Source organism: Anopheles funestus (genome assembly GCF_943734845.2).
Source record: "Anopheles funestus chromosome X unlocalized genomic scaffold, idAnoFuneDA-416_04 X_unloc_56, whole genome shotgun sequence".
NCBI classification, from domain to species: domain Eukaryota; kingdom Metazoa; phylum Arthropoda; class Insecta; order Diptera; family Culicidae; genus Anopheles; species Anopheles funestus.
Window position 1 is genome coordinate 120,001 of NW_026045183.1, and position 20,000 is coordinate 140,000.

Below are 20,000 nucleotides of genomic sequence, written 5' to 3' on the forward strand. Positions count from 1 at the left end.
CATCTCTTTCAATACATCGAGTTCGTTCCATTGGGTAGTTCGCATGGCGAACGTTTTGATGCAGCCCCCTGGGGGACCACGGCACTTTACACCGGGTATGGTGTATGCGCAACCTACAGATAACAATAAACCCCTTATGCGTGTGTAAACCGATGTTGGGCTGCTCAACATCTTTCATGGTTACATCACTTGCACCAGAACCCACGGTGCCGATTTGGTAATATGTTGTACATTTACTCTCAAGATGTACGCTTCGGCCCCTTATTCAGGGGCTCAAGCTATTACCAGCAAGAACAATCCTCATCCAGACTTGAACTCGAAACACCCGCAGGCGAACGGTTTAACTAATAAGTGCACCAGTCTTGAATCCATGCGTCGGTGGAAACAATGCCGGCGTGTTGCATGTATTAGCTCTGAACTTAGCGAGTGATTGCCTTGCAGCTGTCATACTGAGCGTAGAGCGTGATTATCGCTCACTTGAACCATGTTGAATGGCTCTTTGGTGTAGGGTAAGGCACCAATTTGTTGGGGCGTAACGGTCACCACCAACTTAAGACTTGCTTATAGGTATTTCAACGTTTTCAACTCTTTAATCGACCGTGTTTCATTATCATCTCTTCTTCTTATTAAATGCATCGAGTTCGTTCCATTGGGTAGTTCGCGTGGCGAACGGTTTGATGCAGCCCCCCGGGGGGGACCACGGCACTTTACACCGGGCATGGTGTATGCGCAACCTACAGATCACCAATATATTTGTGATCGATAATGCACACTTCTTACACGACTGACCAGTCGACAGCGCTGCCTTCCTATTATGCGTGTGTAAACCGATGTTGGGCTGCTCAACATCTTTCACGGTTACATCACTTGCACCCGAACCCATGGTGCCGATTTGGTAATATGTTGTACATGGTCTCAAGATGTACGCTTCGACCCCTTATTCAGGGGCTCAAGCTATTACCAGCAAGAACAATCCTCATCCAGACTTGAACTCGAAACACCCGGAGGCGAACGGTTTAACTAATAAGTGCACCAGTCTTGAATCCATGCGTCGGTGGAAACAATGCCGGCATGTTGCATGTATTAGCTCTGAACATAGCGAGTGATTGCCTTGTAGCTGTCGAACTGAGCGTAGAATGTGATTATCGCTCACTTGAACCATGTTGAATGGCTCTTTGGTGTAGGGTAAGGCACCAATTTGTTGGGGCGTAACGGTCACCACCAACTTAAGACTTGCTTATAGGTATTTCAACGTTTTCAACTCTTTAATCGACCGTGTTTCATTATCATCTCTTCTTCTTATTAAATGCATCGAGTTCGTTCCATTGGGTAGTTCGCGTGGCGAACGGTTTGATGCAGCCCCCCGGGGGGGACCACGGCACTTTACACCGGGCATGGTGTATGCGCAACCTACAGATCACCAATATATTTGTGATCGATAATGCACACTTCTTACACGACTGACCAGTCGACAGCGCTGCCTTCCTATTATGCGTGTGTAAACCGATGTTGGGCTGCTCAACATCTTTCACGGTTACATCACTTGCACCCGAACCCATGGTGCCGATTTGGTAATATGTTGTACATGGTCTCAAGATGTACGCTTCGACCCCTTATTCAGGGGCTCAAGCTATTACCAGCAAGATCAATCCTCATCCAGACTTGAACTCGAAACACCCGGAGGCGAACGGTTTAACTAATAAGTGCACCAGTCTTGAATCCATGCGTCGGTGGAAACAATGCCGGCATGTTGCATGTATTAGCTCTGAACATAGCGAGTGATTGCCTTGCAGCTGTCGAACTGAGCGTAGAATGTGATTATCGCTCACTTGAAAGGGTCAAGCCCTTTCGAGTCGTCCGGTTTTTACGCCAGACGACTCGGTTCACCATCTTTCGGGAAGGGACCGTCTCGGTCGCAAGCTGCTCCGGTCCCCAAACAACCTGCGACAAATGATAGGAAATGCCGACATCAATACGTGTTCAGTTTGGTTTATCGCTCATAGGTCTTTTTGACCATCGATCCCTGATTATAACTCTCAATTAAACAGTCAGGAGAGTAAGGCATGCCCATCGATATCTCATCGACAGGCGATACCGCTTGAACGGCCAACGACACATCAGAGGATCGTATCTTGCTACAACTTTTGCTTAATCGTTTCTTCTCCTTGGAGAAAGAAACCCCCGGGGACCGTCTCGGCCGCAAGCTGCTCCGGTCCCTAAACAACCTGCGGCATCAAATGATAGGAAAAGCCGACATCAATACGTGTTCAGTTTGGTTTATCGCTCATTGGTCTTGTTTGACCATCGATCCCTGATTAATACTCTCAATTAGAAGGTCGGTAGAGTAAGGCATGCCCATCGATATCTCATCGACAGGCGATACCGCATGAACGGCCAACGACACATCAGAGGATCGTATCTTGCTACAACTCTTGCTTAATAGTTTCCACTCCTTGGAGAAAGAAACCCCCGGGGACCGTCTCGGCCGCAAGTTGCTCCGGTCCCTAAACAACCTGCGGCATCAAATGATAGGAAAAGCCGACATCAATACGTGTTCAGTTTGGTTTATCGCTCATAGGTCTGTTTGACCATCGATCCTAGAATTCAACTTTCGAGTAAGGCATGCCCGTCGATATCTCATCGATAGGCGATACCGGTAGAACGGCCAACGACACACATCTAGGATCGCATTTACTCTTCCTTGGATGGATAACCAATACCCTAGGACCGTTTCATCGCGAGCTGCTCCGGTCCTCAAACAACTCGCGAACCACCGATAGGATGATATTAGGAATGGCCGACTTTCATCCTTTAACTCTCAGTTCTGCTTACCAAAACATAGGTACTTGGACCTTAAAGACCACTATATGTTCCCCGATCGGGGGCAATCGGAACGTCTATCCATCATCAACATCGTTTCACTCATTCCGAACCACCAAATTGGACAGACAGTACCATATTCACCAACCGATTGCTTCAACTTCGCAAACTGTATGGTAAGTTCTACTAATTTCACATCTTACCATCGACTAATAGTGCATAAATCCACTTGGAAATCACTTTTCCTTGGTCCTCGGACCTTCTACGACAACGTCCAACAAATATCCGAAGTCGTTTCCCAACTTAGACCAAGCATTTCGTATCTTTACTTCTAATCGATTTTTTCTCTCATAATTGACGATCAAAATCTAAAAACCACATTTTGAGCCAGAAGCAGTCGTCCGATCGTCCTGGGGGTAGTCTCAATCGATTTAGAAGGGCCCAATTCATAAAGATACGTACTCAGTCAAATTCATGCTTCTGGCTCACCTACCCCCTATATAGAAAACGAAAGCGTACAGGCGTGGAAAACGTGCCATTTTTCTCCATCACGGACTTTTTTTTTCTCGTTGCACCGACTCTAGTAAAAAAGTGAAATTTTTTACTAGTTACCAACTTTTGCAAATTATCATCGGATATCACTTTTCATGGTCTATAGTAAGTTCTTATCACGTTTTAGTAGTTTTTGAAAAAAAAATTTTTTTGAACTTTTCAAAATTTTTCAAAACAAAGTTTTTGTAGGCGGTTTTGTGTATGGAGGGTTACTAGTCTCGGGGTCACTGTTTGACCAAAAAACCACTATATATCATTCGAAAGGTAATTTCAAGGGCTACAAAAAATTGTTCTACGGCACCCCCCTCCGACGTCTAGTATTCGAGTTATTGGCCAAAAACCATCACTTGAGCGATTTTTCGTTCAGGGTACCCGACTCTAGTAAAAAAGTGAAATTTTTCTCGATTGACCAAGTGTTGCAAATGACCATCGGATTTCACTTTTTATGGTCTATAGTGAGTTCTGATCACGATTTGGTACTTTTTGAAAAAATTTTTTTGACGCACTTTTCAAAATTTTGCAAAACCAAAACTTTTTAGGCGGTTTTGTGTATGGAGGGTTACTAGTCTCGGGGTCACTGTTTGACCAAAAAACCACTATATATCATTCGAAAGGTAATTTCAAGGGCTACAAAAAATTGTTCTACGGCACCCCCCTCCGACGTCTAGTATTCGAGTTATTGGCCAAAAACCGCAACTATAGCGGTTTTTCGTACAGGGTACCCGACTCTAGTAAAATGATGCGATTTTTACTAGTCTAGGAACTTTTTGGTCAAAAAATCAAGTATATGTCATTCGATAGATAATTTCAAGGGCTACCAAAAATTGTTCCACGACACCCCCCTGCGACGTCTAGTATTCGAGTTATTAGCCAAAAACCGCAACTTAAGCGGTTTTTCGTCCAGGGTACCCGACTCTAGTAAAATGATGCGATTTTTACTAGTCTAGGGAACTTTTTGGCCAAAAATCAAGTATATGTCATTCGATAGATAATTTCAAGGGCTACCAAAAATTGTTCCACGACACCCCCCTCCGACGTCTAGTATTAGAGTTATTAGCCAAAAACCGCAACTATAGCGGTTTTTCGTCCAGGGTACCCGACTCTAGTAAAATGATGCGATTTTTACTAGTCTAGGGAACTTTTTGGCCAAAAATCAAGTATATGTCATTCGATAGATAATTTCAAGGGCTACCAAAAATTGTTCCACGACACCCCCCTGCGACGTCTAGTATTCGAGTTATTAGCCAAAAACCGCAATTATAGCGGTTTTTCGTCCAGGGTACCCGACTCTAGTAAAATGATGCGATTTTTACTAGTCTAGGGAACTTTTTGGCCAAAAATCAAGTATATGTCATTCGATAGATAATTTCAAGGGCTACCAAAAATTGTTCCACGACACCCCCCTGCGACGTCTAGTATTCGAGTTATTAGCCAAAAACCGCAATTATAGCGGTTTTTCGTCCAGGGTACCCGACTCTAGTAAAATGATGCGATTTTTACTAGTCTAGGGAACTTTTTGGCCAAAAATCAAGTATATGTCATTCGATAGATAATTTCAAGGGCTACCAAAAATTGTTCCATGACACCCCCCTGCGACGTCTAGTATTCGAGTTATGGGCCAAAAACCATTCATACTTGAGCATTTTGCTCATTTTGCCTGTACGGGTACCGGGGACTAGTAAAATCAGGCCAATTTTACTAGAGTAGGGGTCCTTTTTGGTCAAAAAAACAACTTTTGCTCGTTCGATAGGGAATCGATAGGGCAACAAAAAATCGTTCTACGACCCCCCCTTCCGATGTCTAGTATTCGAGTTATGGGCCAAAAACAGTTTATAGCTAATTTTTCACTCGATTTTTCACCAAGTATCGCACATTACTCCGGTTCTATACATTGGATCGTCAATCTTTAAGATTTTATGGGTAGTTCGAACTGTTTGCTACATTTCATCCATACATCACCAACCGATTCAATGTCTGTGCTAGAAGTTATTAGAGGAATAAAAAAATTTACCCTTGGCTTTGGACCGTACAATTTTACCCATTTTTGGCCCATATTTGCCCCATAGCTCCGCCGGTATCCAAGATATGGCCACACTTTCTTCTGGCCATGGGTAGATGGCACTTGTGGCTAGATTTCTTCCATGCACCACTAATCGCTACCATGTCTGTGGCCGGAGCTATTCGACGAACAACCATCGCATTTACCTAGGTACTTTTTCGGATTTTTGGTCCAACTTGCACCATTTTTGGCCCATATTTGCCCCATAGCTCCGCCGGTATCCAAGATATGGCCACACTTTCTTCTGGCCATGGGTAGATGGCACTTGTGGCTAGATTTCTTCCATGCACCACTAATCGCTACCATGTCTGTGGCCGGAGCTATTCAAGAAAGCGCCTCGCGCACTTGGTCGGATTTTTGGTCCAACTAGCACCATTTTTGGCCCATATTTGCCCCATAGCTTCGCCGGTATCCAAGATATGGCCACACTTTCTTCTGGCCATGGGTAGATGGCACTTGTGGCTAGATTTCTTCCATGCACCACTAATCGCTACCATGTCTGTGGCCGGAGCTATTCACGAAAGCGCCTTGCGCACTTGGTCGGATTTTTGGTCCACCTGGCACCATTTTTGGCCCATATTTGTCCCATAGCTCCGCCGGTATCCAAGATAGCGCCACACTTTCTTCTGGCCATGGGTAGATGGCACTTGTGGCTAGATTTCTTCCATGCACCACTAATCGCTACCATGTCTGTGGCCGGAGCTATTCACGAAAGCGCCTAGCGCACTTGGTCGGATTTTTGGTCCAACTTCACCATTTTTGGCCCATATTTGCCCCATAGCTCCGCCGGTATCCAAGATATGGCCACACTTTCTTCTGGCCATGGGTAGATGGCACTTGTGGCTAAATTTCTTCCATGCACCACTAATCGCTACCATGTCTGTGGCCGGAGCTATTCACGAAAGCGCCTTGCGCACTTGGTCGGATTTTTGGTCCACCTGGCACCATTTTTGGCCCATATTTGTCCCATAGCTCCGCCGGTATCCAAGATAGCGCCACACTTTCTTCTGGCCATGGGTAGATGGCACTTGTGGCTAGATTTCTTCCATGCACCACTAATCGCTACCATGTCTGTGGCCGGAGCTATTCACGAAAGCGCCTAGCGCACTTGGTCGGATTTTTGGTCCAACTTCACCATTTTTGGCCCATATTTGCCCCATAGCTCCGCCGGTATCCAAGATATGGCCACACTTTCTTCTGGCCATGGGTAGATGGCACTTGTGGCTAAATTTCTTCCATGCACCACTAATCGCTACCATGTCTGTGGCCGGAGCTATTCGACGAACAACCATCGCATTTACCTAGGTACTTTTTCGGATTTTTGGTCCAACTTGCACCATTTTTGGCCCATATTTGCCCCATAGCTCCGCCGGTATCCAAGATAGCGCCACACTTTCTTCTGGCCATGGGTAGATGGCACTTGTGGCTAGATTTCTTCCATGCACCACTAATCGCTACCATGTCTGTGGCCGGAGCTATTCACGAAAGCGCATCGCGCACTTGGTCGGATTTTTGGTCCACCTGGCACCATTTTTGGCCCGTATTTGCCCCATAGCTCCGCCGGTATCCAAGATATGGCCACACTTTCTTCTGGCCATGGGTAGATGGCACTTGTGGCTAGATTTCTTCCATGCACCACTAATCGCTACCATGTCTGTGGCCGGAGCTATTCGACGAACAACCATCGCATTCACCTTCTCGTTGCACTTCTTCGGGAATTTGGTGCAACCAAGTTTTCACTATAACTTGGTCATTTTCCGTCCATCGGACATGCGGTTTTGGGTGTCGATACTTGACACCGCGCGCTACAATATGTTCCTCCACGACCATGTGGTCCGATGCTTCCAACAGGAGCTATTCGAGGAGTACCGATTTTTCACCATTAAAAATGCTCAATTTTGCACCAACTTTTGCCTATAACTCAGGCTGTATCGATCGGATCTTCAATCTTGAAAAAGTTTTGGATAGGTGGCACCAAATGCTACATTTCGTTCTTCCACGTCAACTTTGTCCGATGTCTAGCAAAAAAGTTATTCGCGCACCAAGTCCAGAACCCATGCAATGGCTGCCCTCATTGCATACATCACGGCGGTTAACTCTCGTTACTCTATACCGTGGACTTGGTACTTTTTCAGGCATTCGTTGCTACTTCTCGGTTCATGATATTCGTTTACGGTCTTCACTAGGGCATTTGGTGCTCCTTATCGGTTCATGATATTCGTTTACGGTCTTCACTAGGGCATTTGGTGCTCCTTATCGGTTCATGATATTCGTTTACGGTCTTCACTAGGGCATTTGGTGCTCCTTCTCGGTTCATGATATTCGTTTACGGTCTTCACTAGGGCATTTGGTACTGGGCTTCCCACTTTCTACTGATCGATCCATACTCACTTGCGTGCACCTAGCCTAGGAAGGTTTCCTATGGCTTCCCATCTTTCTACTGATCGATCCATACTCACTTGCGTGCACCTAGCCTAGGAAGGTTTCCTATGGCTTCCCATCTTTCTACTGATCGATCCATACTCACTTGCGTGCACCTAGCCTAGGAAGGTTTCCTTGGGCTTCCCATCTTTCTACTGATCGATCCATACTCACTTGCGTGCACCTAGCCTAGGAAGGTTTCCTTGGGCTTCCCATCTTTCTACTGATCGATCCATACTCACTTGCGTGCACCTAGCCTAGTAAGGTTTCCTATGGCTTCCCATCTTTCTACTGATCGATCCATACTCACTTGCGTGCACCTAGCCTAGGAAGGTTTCCTTGGGCTTCCCATCTTTCTACTGATCGATCCATACTCACTTGCGTGCACCTAGCCTAGGAAGGTTTCCTTGGGCTTCCCATCTTTCTACTGATCGATCCATACTCACTTGCGTGCACCTAGCCTAGGAAGGTTTCCTATGGCTTCCCATCTTTCTACTGATCGATCCATACTCACTTGCGTGCACCTAGCCTAGGAAGGTTTCCTTGGGCTTCCCATCTTTCTACTGATCGATCCATACTCACTTGCGTGCACCTAGCCTAGGAAGGTTTCCTATGGCTTCCCATCTTTCTACTGATCGATCCATACTCACTTGCGTGCACCTAGCCTAGGAAGGTTTCCTTGGGCTTCCCATCTTTCTACTGATCGATCCATACTCACTTGCGTGCACCTAGCCTAGGAAGGTTTCCTTGGGCTTCCCATCTTTCTACTGATCGATCCATACTCACTTGCGTGCACCTAGCCTAGGAAGGTTTCCTTGGGCTTCCCATCTTTCTACTGATCGATCCATACTCACTTGCGTGCACCTAGCCTAGGAAGGTTTCCTTGGGCTTCCCATCTTTCTACTGATCGATCCATACTCACTTGCGTGCACCTAGCCTAGTAAGGTTTCCTATGGCTTCCCATCTTTCTACTGATCGATCCATACTCACTTGCGTGCACCTAGCCTAGGAAGGTTTCCTTGGGCTTCCCATCTTTCTACTGATCGATCCATACTCACTTGCGTGCACCTAGCCTAGGAAGGTTTCCTTGGGCTTCCCATCTTTCTACTGATCGATCCATACTCACTTGCGTGCACCTAGCCTAGGAAGGTTTCCTATGGCTTCCCATCTTTCTACTGATCGATCCATACTCACTTGCGTGCACCTAGCCTAGGAAGGTTTCCTTGGGCTTCCCATCTTTCTACTGATCGATCCATACTCACTTGCGTGCACCTAGCCTAGGAAGGTTTCCTATGGCTTCCCATCTTTCTACTGATCGATCCATACTCACTTGCGTGCACCTAGCCTAGGAAGGTTTCCTTGGGCTTCCCATCTTTCTACTGATCGATCCATACTCACTTGCGTGCACCTAGCCTAGGAAGGTTTCCTTGGGCTTCCCATCTTTCTACTGATCGATCCATACTCACTTGCGTGCACCTAGCCTAGGAAGGTTTCCTTGGGCTTCCCATCTTTCTACTGATCGATCCATACTCACTTGCGTGCACCTAGCCTAGGAAGGTTTCCTATGGCTTCCCATCTTTCTACTGATCGATCCATACTCACTTGCGTGCACCTAGCCTAGGAAGGTTTCCTATGGCTTCCCATCTTTCTACTGATCGATCCATACTCACTTGCGTGCACCTAGCCTAGGAAGGTTTCCTTGGGCTTCCCATCTTTCTACTGATCGATCCATACTCACTTGCGTGCACCTAGCCTAGGAAGGTTTCCTTGGGCTTCCCATCTTTCTACTGATCGATCCATACTCACTTGCGTGCACCTAGCCTAGGAAGGTTTCCTTGGGCTTCCCATCTTTCTACTGATCGATCCATACTCATTTGCGTGCACCTAGCCTAGGAAGGTTTCCTATGGCTTCCCATCTTTCTACTGATCGATCCATACTCACTTGCGTGCACCTAGCCTAGGAAGGTTTCCTATGGCTTCCCATCTTTCTACTGATCGATCCATACTCACTTGCGTGCACCTAGCCTAGGAAGGTTTCCTATGGCTTCCCATCTTTCTACTGATCGATCCATACTCACTTGCGTGCACCTAGCCTAGGAAGGTTTCCTATGGCTTCCCATCTTTCTACTGATCGATCCATACTCACTTGCGTGCACCTAGCCTAGGAAGGTTTCCTTGGGCTTCCCATCTTTCTACTGATCGATCCATACTCACTTGCGTGCACCTAGCCTAGGAAGGTTTCCTTGGGCTTCCCATCTTTCTACTGATCGATCCATACTCACTTGCGTGCACCTAGCCTAGGAAGGTTTCCTTGGGCTTCCCATCTTTCTACTGATCGATCCATACTCACTTGCGTGCACCTAGCCTAGGAAGGTTTCCTATGGCTTCCCATCTTTCTACTGATCGATCCATACTCACTTGCGTGCACCTAGCCTAGGAAGGTTTCCTATGGCTTCCCATCTTTCTACTGATCGATCCATACTCACTTGCGTGCACCTAGCCTAGGAAGGTTTCCTATGGCTTCCCATCTTTCTACTGATCGATCCATACTCACTTGCGTGCACCTAGCCTAGGAAGGTTTCCTATGGCTTCCCATCTTTCTACTGATCGATCCATACTCACTTGCGTGCACCTAGCCTAGGAAGGTTTCCCTTTGGTACCGACTTCCATCTACGCACTCGATATAACCTAGGTACTTGGTACCGATGATGGTTAACACTCAAGCATTTCTTGCATCCTGCGTGCAAGGTACCAATTTTCACTTCTCAGGTGCGTTTATGAGCCCGCATTAATCCAATATCGCTCTGATGGCCTTTCTTATTATTTCATCCGATAGCCCTTGCCAAAAGCTACCAAAAGTTCCTCCACGGCCATGTGCTCCGACGCTTAGTTTAGGAAATATTCGAAAAAATTCAAAATAGGAAGCATTTTCTTATTGGAAAATCACCTTAAATCGATGGCCATTTTTTGGGCAAAAACTTTAACGTCTTCCCGACTTTGCGGGAATTGCGAATTTTAGGCACCCAGAGAAAATCTTTTACTTTAAGGGGGCGGCCGCGAAGTTGCCCAAAGTCTCGGACACAAAAATTCTCAAGTTCCCCACTCTAGTAAATCGCCCTATGAGTATCTCCTGGCCCGCGAGCTCTGCGAGCGGGCCAGCTTCGGCGATTTTTGCCTTTTCGCCTAGGCGGTTCTTCTACGAAATTGGTCCACAGCTTTTGCTCAGAAAGCTAGCATTTGTTGCAACAGTTAGGTACTTGGTACCACATTTTGGTATCCATTTGGGCATTTGTGGCAACTACTCGGTACTTTGGCCCACATTTCGCTCTACTCGGGCTTCTATGGTGGTACTTGTCGGTACTTCTGGCCAACTTAGGCCAATTGGGTGCAACTTGTGGGTACTCTGTGGGTACTTTAGGGCGTATTGTGTCTTTCGGGTGAACCTTCGCTATACTTCATGGGTACTGATGGCCAACTTAGGAACATTCAGTGCAACCTTTGGGCCTAAGGAAATTTGTCCAACTCTTTGGACTTAGAAAATTTTCTGGACTTAGAAAATTTTCTGGACTTGTAAAAATTTTCAAATGTTCAATTTGGCCCACATTTCGCTCTACTCGGGCCTCTATGGTGCTACTTGGCGGTACTTTTGGCCAACTTAGGCCAATTGGGTGCTCTTTGTGGGTACTCTATCGGTACTTTTGGCCAACTTAGGCCAATGGGGTGCTATATGTGGGTGCTCTATCGGTACTTTTGGCCATGTTAGGCCCATTCGGTGCTATTTGTGGGTACTCTATCGGTACTTTTGGCCATGTTAGGCCCATTCGGTGCTATTTGTGGGTACTCTATCAGTACTTTTGGCCAACTTAGGCCAACTCAGTGCTACTTGTGGGTACTCTATCGGTACTTTTGGCCAACTTAGGCCAACGCGGTGCTATTTGTGGGTACTCTATCGGTACTTTTGGCCAACTTAGGCCAATTCGGTGCTATTTGTGGGTACTCTATCGGTACTTTTGGCCAACATAGGCCAATTGGGTGCTACTTGTGGGTGCTCTATCGGTACTTTTGGCCAACTTAGGCCAACTGGGTGCTATTTGTGGGTACTCTATCGGTACTTTTGGCCAACATAGGCCAATTGGGTGCTACTTTTGGGTGCTCTATCGGTACTTTTGGCCAACTTAGGCCAACTGGGTGCTATTTGTGGGTACTCTATCGGTACTTTTGGCCAACTTAGGCCAACTCAGTGCTTCTTGTGGGTACTCTATCGGTACTTTTGGCCAACTTAGGCCCATTCGGTGCTATTTGTGGGTACTCTATCGGTACTTTTGGCCAACTTAGGCCAACTCAGTGCTACTTGTGGGTACTCTATCGGTACTTTTGGCCAACTTAGGCCAATTGGGTGCTCTTTGTGGGTGCTCTATCGGTACTTTGGGACATATTATGTCCTTCGGGTGAACCTTCTCGATACCTCATGGGTACTTGTGGCCAACTTAGGAAAATTCAGTGCAACCTATGGGCCTTTGGAAATTGTTCCAACACTTTGGACTTAGAAAATTTTCTGGACTTAGAAAATTTTTTGGACTTAGAAAAATTTTCAACTTCTGTATCTTCTTCATCATGTTCCATTTTGTGGGACTTAGAAAATTTTCTGGACTTAGAAAATTTTTTGGACTTAGGAAATTTTTCAACACTTGTAAAATTTTTGTTCCTTCTTTGAAGAAGAATACTTTCCACTATTAGCTTCTTTCTCTTTTTCTTCTTAGTTGTCTTCTTATTTTCGGTCCGAGAGCGCCGACACTTGTAAAATTATCTAAGTCCGAAGACTTTTGGAATGAACCAAAAGTCAACGAACACAATACATCAACCCTATCAACATCAAGTGGCAACCCGAAGGAAGCGCAGCGGCCAGCCCATGTACAACGCGAAGTTGTAGCATGCAACCAACCAACCGCTAACCTCCAACGGCACTCAATGTATTCGTTACACATGGGCGCACCTGCACCACACTGTCGTGACCATCCAACGAGCCGTCGGTTCGGTCGTGTGTTACAAGCACCCCATCACATAGGCATAGAGTCACCACACAGTGTTCTTCAACACTCTCGTCACATGGTGCAAGTCACGGTACGCACCACCAATGTGCACTGGTTGGCCAATTCCAGCACACACGGGGCGCGCACGCGCAAGCACTAACCACCAAGCATGGGTCGCCTGAGAGGATCGATGCGAACGCATCTCTACAACTTGAAGCTCCCAGCCTGTAGTCCCGTCGTTTGCGGGCGGTCGTAGGTGTCGAAACTAGTGATATCCACAGTCGGCAAGCTCGTCCACCGGTGTTCCCAACATGTATGGTACTAACACGTGCAGCGCGAACCCGCCCTTTGCGGCCTAGTAGTAAGCGGGGATGAGACGCCAGTGTGCCAATGGACAGCACGGACGGTTCTCGGAGGGTTGTTAGGCCCGCTAGCTTACGACCACCTAATGGGTATAAGAAGCGCTATCAGCTCGGATTGGATACGACCTTAGAGGCGTTCAGGCATAATCCAGCGGACGTAGCGTCATACCATAGTCCGTTCGAACTAGTATTGAGCCAGTGGTCCGTACCTGTGGTTCCTCTCGTACTGCACAGGAATTCCGTTAAGATAGCGACAAACAATGCACACCAGTAGGGTAAAACTAACCTGTCTCACGACGGTCTAAACCCAGCTCACGTTCCCTTGAAAGGGTGAACAATCCTACGCTTGGTAAATTTTGCTTTACAATGATAGGAAGAGCCGACATCGAAGGATCAAAAAGCCACGTCGCTATGAACGCTTGGCGGCCACAAGCCAGTTATCCCTGTGTATTGTCACCTGGGTGCTGACAAGTGAAGATGTGGTAAACAAACGCTCCGTCAAGAAGTGGTGAAAATTTGGTGAAAATCGTAATTAAATCGTGTTAAAAGTGTCAAAATCGTGCTCAGAGCACCCGATTTACCCAAAAATAGTGAAGTTCGGCCAAAAATCGACAATTTTTGTGCAAATACAGTTTTGTTGTGTTTTTGCCCCCTCCGGGAGCACCGAAGTGCACTGGTGTTCAGGTGTGCAAAAAATCACCTCTTTTCCTGCCGGAAGAGGTTGATTTAGGGTAAATCGTGGCCGCTAAAGCCTTTAAAACGGTTTCCGAGTCGATCGGAACAGTGGAAGTGCGACAAAAAACGATATTTTGGTGCCCATACATTTTGTATGGGAAACTTTGGACACTCATAGCTCAGTGAAATTTTAACGGATTTGGACCGGATATGTTTTAAATCGTGTGCGGAGTGCCAAAGAAATGATTTTGTGAAAAAACCGCATCAAAATCGGTGATTTAAGTGCTGAAAAAAGTGGAAAACATTTTTGCAACACGTGTTGACAGTACTGCCCAGGCGGCATTTCCCAAGGTATATAATATTGAGTGTATTATAAAGTGGAAAATTTTTATCGCCTGATCGGTTCCGTGAGTGTTGGAGGTGGTTGAGCTCGGAGAGACGATTCGGGGAAAATTTTTCCCCCCGCTCCCACCTCACCCCATCGCCCTCAGTGACCCTTGTCCTTATTAAGGCCTTATCAAGGTGCATGAAATTTTGGACTTCGCTGGAAAATTACACAAGTGCAGTGGAAAATTCTGGTTTTGTGCTGGAAAATTCGGGGACCTCCAGACGCACCCCCTGGATTTTTTCCGGACCTCCAGCACCCCCCCCGCATTTTCCGGTTTTCCTTATTAAGGCGCTAAAAAGGTGAGAAACATATAAACGCAGTGGAAAATTATTTGCGGGCTGCAAAAAATTCCGGTTTTGGGCTCAAAAATTCGGGGACCACCTGCCACACCCCCTGAAATTTTTTCCGCGCCCCCATCACCCACCCACCGCCCCCCCCGGATCAGGAATCGCGGATTTTTGGTGGATTTTCGGGTTTTTCGCCATTTTCGGGTGAAAGGAGAGGAGATAGGAGCTTGGTGTGTTCGGGAGTTTTGCTCAGGAGGGGCAATTACATCTAGCCCCCCACCCCCCTGGGTCATTTTCCACCCCCCCTGGCCAATTCGGCATTTTGGGGGGTCCAGCAGTCGCCCAGAGCCCCACCTTGCGACCACTCCAGTAAAGCCGCTGGAGTCCACGAGTCGGGAGAACACCCCCCCGACCACCCACCACCCACCCTTCATCCACCAGAGCTCAAATAGTGGGTTTCCGCTTCAGGTGGGAGGATTTTAGCCTCCCACCTTGCCGACCATGCCAGTGAGCGGATCCAGCGCAGGCAGGACGCTGCGACCATTGACAGGACGGGCAACTTCGGTTGATTGCCGTCCAAGCATGGAGCCGCGAGTGGTGGTTAGTCGAGCAAGCGTGCAGGTGGCACCGAGGCCGTCGCCTCGCTCGACTGCGACAACGACGTCGTCAACGGCGGGTAACGAGGAGCTCCGCGAGCTGGTGCGGACGCTCCGCGAGGAGCTCTCCCTCCTTCGGTCGCAGATGCAGGAGATGGCATCTGAATCCAAGGAGAACATGCGAGCGTACAAGGAAGAGGCTCGCCAGCGGGAGGAGCGCGCTTGGCAGGAGGTTGCTGCTCTCCGTGAGGAGCTGAAGGCGGAACGTCAGCAGCGCCATCAGCAGGGCGGCCAGCAGCAGCAGAGGCAGCAGCAGCAGCAGCGGGCAACGGGTGCGGTGACGGCAACGGTGGTGTCGTCTCCGGACCAGGATGACGGATCTTGGGTTGAGGTGGTGCGCCGGAAGCCGGCACGCCAGCAGCCGGTTCAGCAGCAGCAGCAGCGTCAGCAGCAGCAGCAGCGTCCGCAGCAGCAACAGCGTTCGCAGCAGCAGCAGCAGCGCCCACAGCAGCAACAGCGTCCGCAGCAGCAACAGCGTCCGCAGCAGCAGTCATCTTCGCAGCAGCCACAACAGCTGCGAAAGTCACGCCGCGTGCGGCAAGACATGGTGGAGGTCGCGCCATCGGAGGGTCAGACGTGGGATTCTCTCTACGCGATGGTCCGACGCGCAATTAAGGAGGATGCCGCGTTCAAGGATCTGGTTGGCCACATCCTGATCGGACGCCGTACGCATTCGTCCCTCTTGCGGATGGAGCTGAGTCGTTCAGCGAACTCTGCGCTGGTGTTGCGGGACGTGCAGAAGATCGTCGGGGATGCCGGAATGGCTAGACTGGTGACGGAGATGAGCGAGGTCATCGTCTGCCATGTGGATCCGCTGGCACAAGAGGATGAGCTGAAGGTGGTTATTGACCAGGAGCTGCAGGGCTGTGCGGGAATCGCGTCGGTCAGCATGTGGCAGCTGCAGGACGGCACGAAGCGCGCCCGCGTTCGCCTTCCCACCAAGGCGGCTAAGCAGCTGGTGGGCCGGAAGATGGCACTTTGCGACTGCATCAGCACGATCAAGGAAGCCCCGGCCACTCCAACGGCGCGACTGCGGTGTTACCGCTGTCTGGAACGAGGTCACGTGGCCCGCGATTGCCGGTCCAGCATCGATCGGCAGGGCGTCTGCATCCGTTGCGGAGTCGACGGTCATCGGGCCAGCACCTGTAGCGCCGATATCAAGTGTGCCGTTTGCGGAGGTCCCCATCGTGTGGGGCATAGCTCATGTGTCCGTTCGGCAGCCTCTTCAACCTAAGGATCCTGCAGCTGAACGTGGACCACTGTCAGGCAGGACAGGACCTTGCGCTGCAAGCAGCGCGCGAACATCGTGCCGACGTTCTGCTCCTGTCTGACATGTACAGGCCGCCCTCCCACAACGGGAACTGGGCGTACGACGGGGCCAGGAGAGTGGCAGTGGTGGCCACCGGATCGCACCCCATCCAACGGGTATGGAGCTGCGCCGTGTCCGGTCTGGTGGCTGCCCAGGTGGCTGGAGTCACGTTCGTCTGCTGCTATGCGCCGCCACGTCGTCCCTCGCGCGAGTTTGAGCAGTTCCTTGAAGCCGTGGAACTCGAGACCGCTGCCCACTCCCGAGTCGTCATCGCCGGCGACTTCAACGCCTGGCACACGGAGTGGGGTAGTGCGAGGACCGAACCGCGCGGGGAGGAGCTTTGGAGCATGGTTGACCGGTTGGGGCTGTCAGTTCTCAACCAGGGCAACGAGCCGACATTCATCGGAAGAGGAGCAGCAACACCGAGTGTCATCGATGTGACTTTCGCCAGCCCGTCGATCGTCGTGGCAGGTGCGTGGGAGGTGCTCCCGTTCGCCCGGTCCGATCACCAGCTGGTAAGGTTCGTGGTGGAGGGTCCCGCACAGCCATCGAGGGATACGCAGCATCCTCAGCTTGGCCAGTCGCAGCGGTCATCACGTCGTGAACCACAGGCTAGCCGGCAGCGCGCACCATGCGCTGGTAGGCGGTGGAAGATGCACCAGTTCAATGAAGCTTCTTTCCTTCACGCTCTCGAAGACGTGAACTTCGTTGAGCTAGCTGCAACTGATGGGGGCATGGTGGATGCTCTTACGGAAGCGTGTGACATCACCATGCAGCGGGTCTCTCAGCTACACAGCAACCCTCACCGGAACGTGTACTGGTGGTCGCCTGAGTTGGAGCGTCTTCGTGGGATCTGCCTGGCTGCGCGTGAGCGGCTGAGTCATGCCATCGACCCTGAGGAGCGGAGCATCGCAGCGGCGGAACATCGCACGGCGAAGCGCAATTTGGAGAAGTCGATCCGAGCCAGGAAGCGACAGGAGTTCGATGAACTCATCAGCGCCGCCGAGGAGAACGTGTTTGGTGCCGGATACAGGGTGGTGACGTCTCGGCTGCGTGGCAGTCGTGTGCCGCCCGAGACCGACCGCGCTGAGTTGGAGCGGATTGTCACTGATCTGTTCCCGGTCCATCCACCAGTATTGTGGCCTGATGCTGACGGCGGTTTCGAGTCGGTCGAGTCAACAGTCGCAGACGTGACTCGCGAGGAGCTGCTGGCCATCGTCTCTGAGATGAGCTCGAGGAAGGCTCCTGGTTTGGACGGTATCCCGAACGCTGCGGTGAAGGCGGCGATTAGGAGATACCCGGAGGTCTTCTGCCGTTTGTATCAGGACTGCCTGGTCCGCGGCACGTTTCCGCCGCAGTGGAAAAGGCAGCGCCTGGTATTGCTGCCAAAGCCGGGCAAACCTCCGGGTGAGAGCTCGTCCTACCGGCCGCTCTGCATGTTGGACGCGTTGGGCAAGGTGCTCGAGAAGCTGATTCTGAACCGCCTCAACCAACATCTGGAGGACGTCGATTCGCCGCAGCTGTCCAGCGAGCAGTACGGCTTCCGCAAGGGACGCTCCACAGTCAACGCGATCGAGCGGGTTGTCGACGCGGGCAGGAAGGCCATGGCGTTCGGCCGCACCAATTCCCGCGACAAACGCTGCCTGATGGTGGTAGCGCTCGACATCCGCAACGCCTTCAACACGGCGAGCTGGCAGTGTATTGCCGAAGCGTTGCGGACCAAAGGAGTTCCGTCGCTACTGGAGAAGGTAGTAAGATCATACTTCGAGGGACGCGAGCTGATCTTCGACACGAGTGATGGCCCCGTCGTACGTCCCATCACTGCTGGAGTTCCACAGGGGTCCATCCTGGGCCCGACCCTGTGGAACCTGATGTATGACGGTGTGCTGAATGTTGCGCTACCACCCGGCGTTGAGATCATCGGCTACGCGGACGATCTTGTCGTTCTCGCCCCGGGCACAACGCCATCGACAGCAGCAGCTACAGCGGAGGAGGCTGTGTCAGCGGTAGACCGGTGGTTGCGAGAACACCACTTGGAGCTGGCACACGCCAAGACTGAGATGACGGTGATATCCAGTCTTAAGAATCCTCCGGAGGGCATCTCAATCACCGTTGGAGGCGTGGTCGTCCCGTATTCGCGGACCTTGAAGTATCTGGGAGTTCGTCTCCAGGACCATCTCTCCTGGGTACCGCATGTGACGGCGATCACCGAGAAGGCGACGCAGGTTGTGCAGGCAGTAAATCGCCTGATGCCGAACCACCAGGGGCCGAAGACCTCCAAGTCTCGCTTGCTGGCGGCAGTCGCAGACTCCGTCATGCGTTATGCCGCCCCGGTCTGGCACGGCGCTCTGGCCAATCGGGAGTGCCGCAGGTTGTTGCAGCGTGTCCAGCGGAAGTCTGCGATTCGAGTTGCCCGGGCTTTTGCAACTGTCCGGTACGAGACTGCCGTGCTGTTGGCTGGACTTGTGCCGATCTGCAGAGCGGTGGAGGAGGACACCCGAGTCCACAGTCGTCGTGGTACGCGCACCAGTGGCGAACTTCGGACCGAGGAGCGACAGCGGACCATCGCCGAGTGGCAGTCGGCGTGGAATGCTGATGCCGCAGCAGAGGGAGCCAGCAAGTACGTCAGGTGGGCCCACCGTACGATCCCGGACATCGGATCGTGGCAGTCGCGGAACCACGGAGAGGTTACCTTCCATCTGTCGCAGGTACTATCCGGTCACGGATTTTTCCGTGAGTACCTTTGCGACATGGGTTTCACCTCATCCCCGGACTGCACGTGGTGCCCTGGCGTCGCTGAGAGTGCCGAGCATGCTATGTTCGTGTGCCCTCGCTTTGCCGCCATCCGGAGGCAACTGTTGGACGGCGTAGTTCCGGAGTCGCTGGAGGGCCACATGCTTCAGTGTCCGGAGAACTGGAGTAACGTGTGTGAGGCTGCCAAACGAATCACGCATGCGCTGCAGCGTGACTGGGACGAGTTCCGGACCATGTTGGCGTCCCAGGGAATGTTGCCGGATAATGTCCACCGACCGGATCCCGATGCTGTTCGACGTGCTCGCTATGATCGGCGTAACGTCGCGCGAAACCGGCAGAGGGCACAGCAACGGGAGGAGCAGCGGGGTGGGCGGCCGCCATCACCACCCCCTTCACCGAGGACCATCGAACGTAGAGCTGCTGTTCGCGAACGGGTCGCTCGCCATCGTCAGCGGCTACGTGAGTTGATAGCGGAAGTGCGTCGGGCCGCGTCACCCGAAAGTAACGACGACAGCACCAGCGACGAGGAGGACCATCGTGGTTACATTCTCCACGTCGGTAGATCGTCGAATGATGAGTCGAGGGATGGCCTCAACGCGGCCGAAACAGCCGCCGCCGCCGAGGCAGAGAACTCCTCGCGTTAAGACTGCGCAGAACATCCGGGAAGAGCGGTAGAGGTAGGCCCAG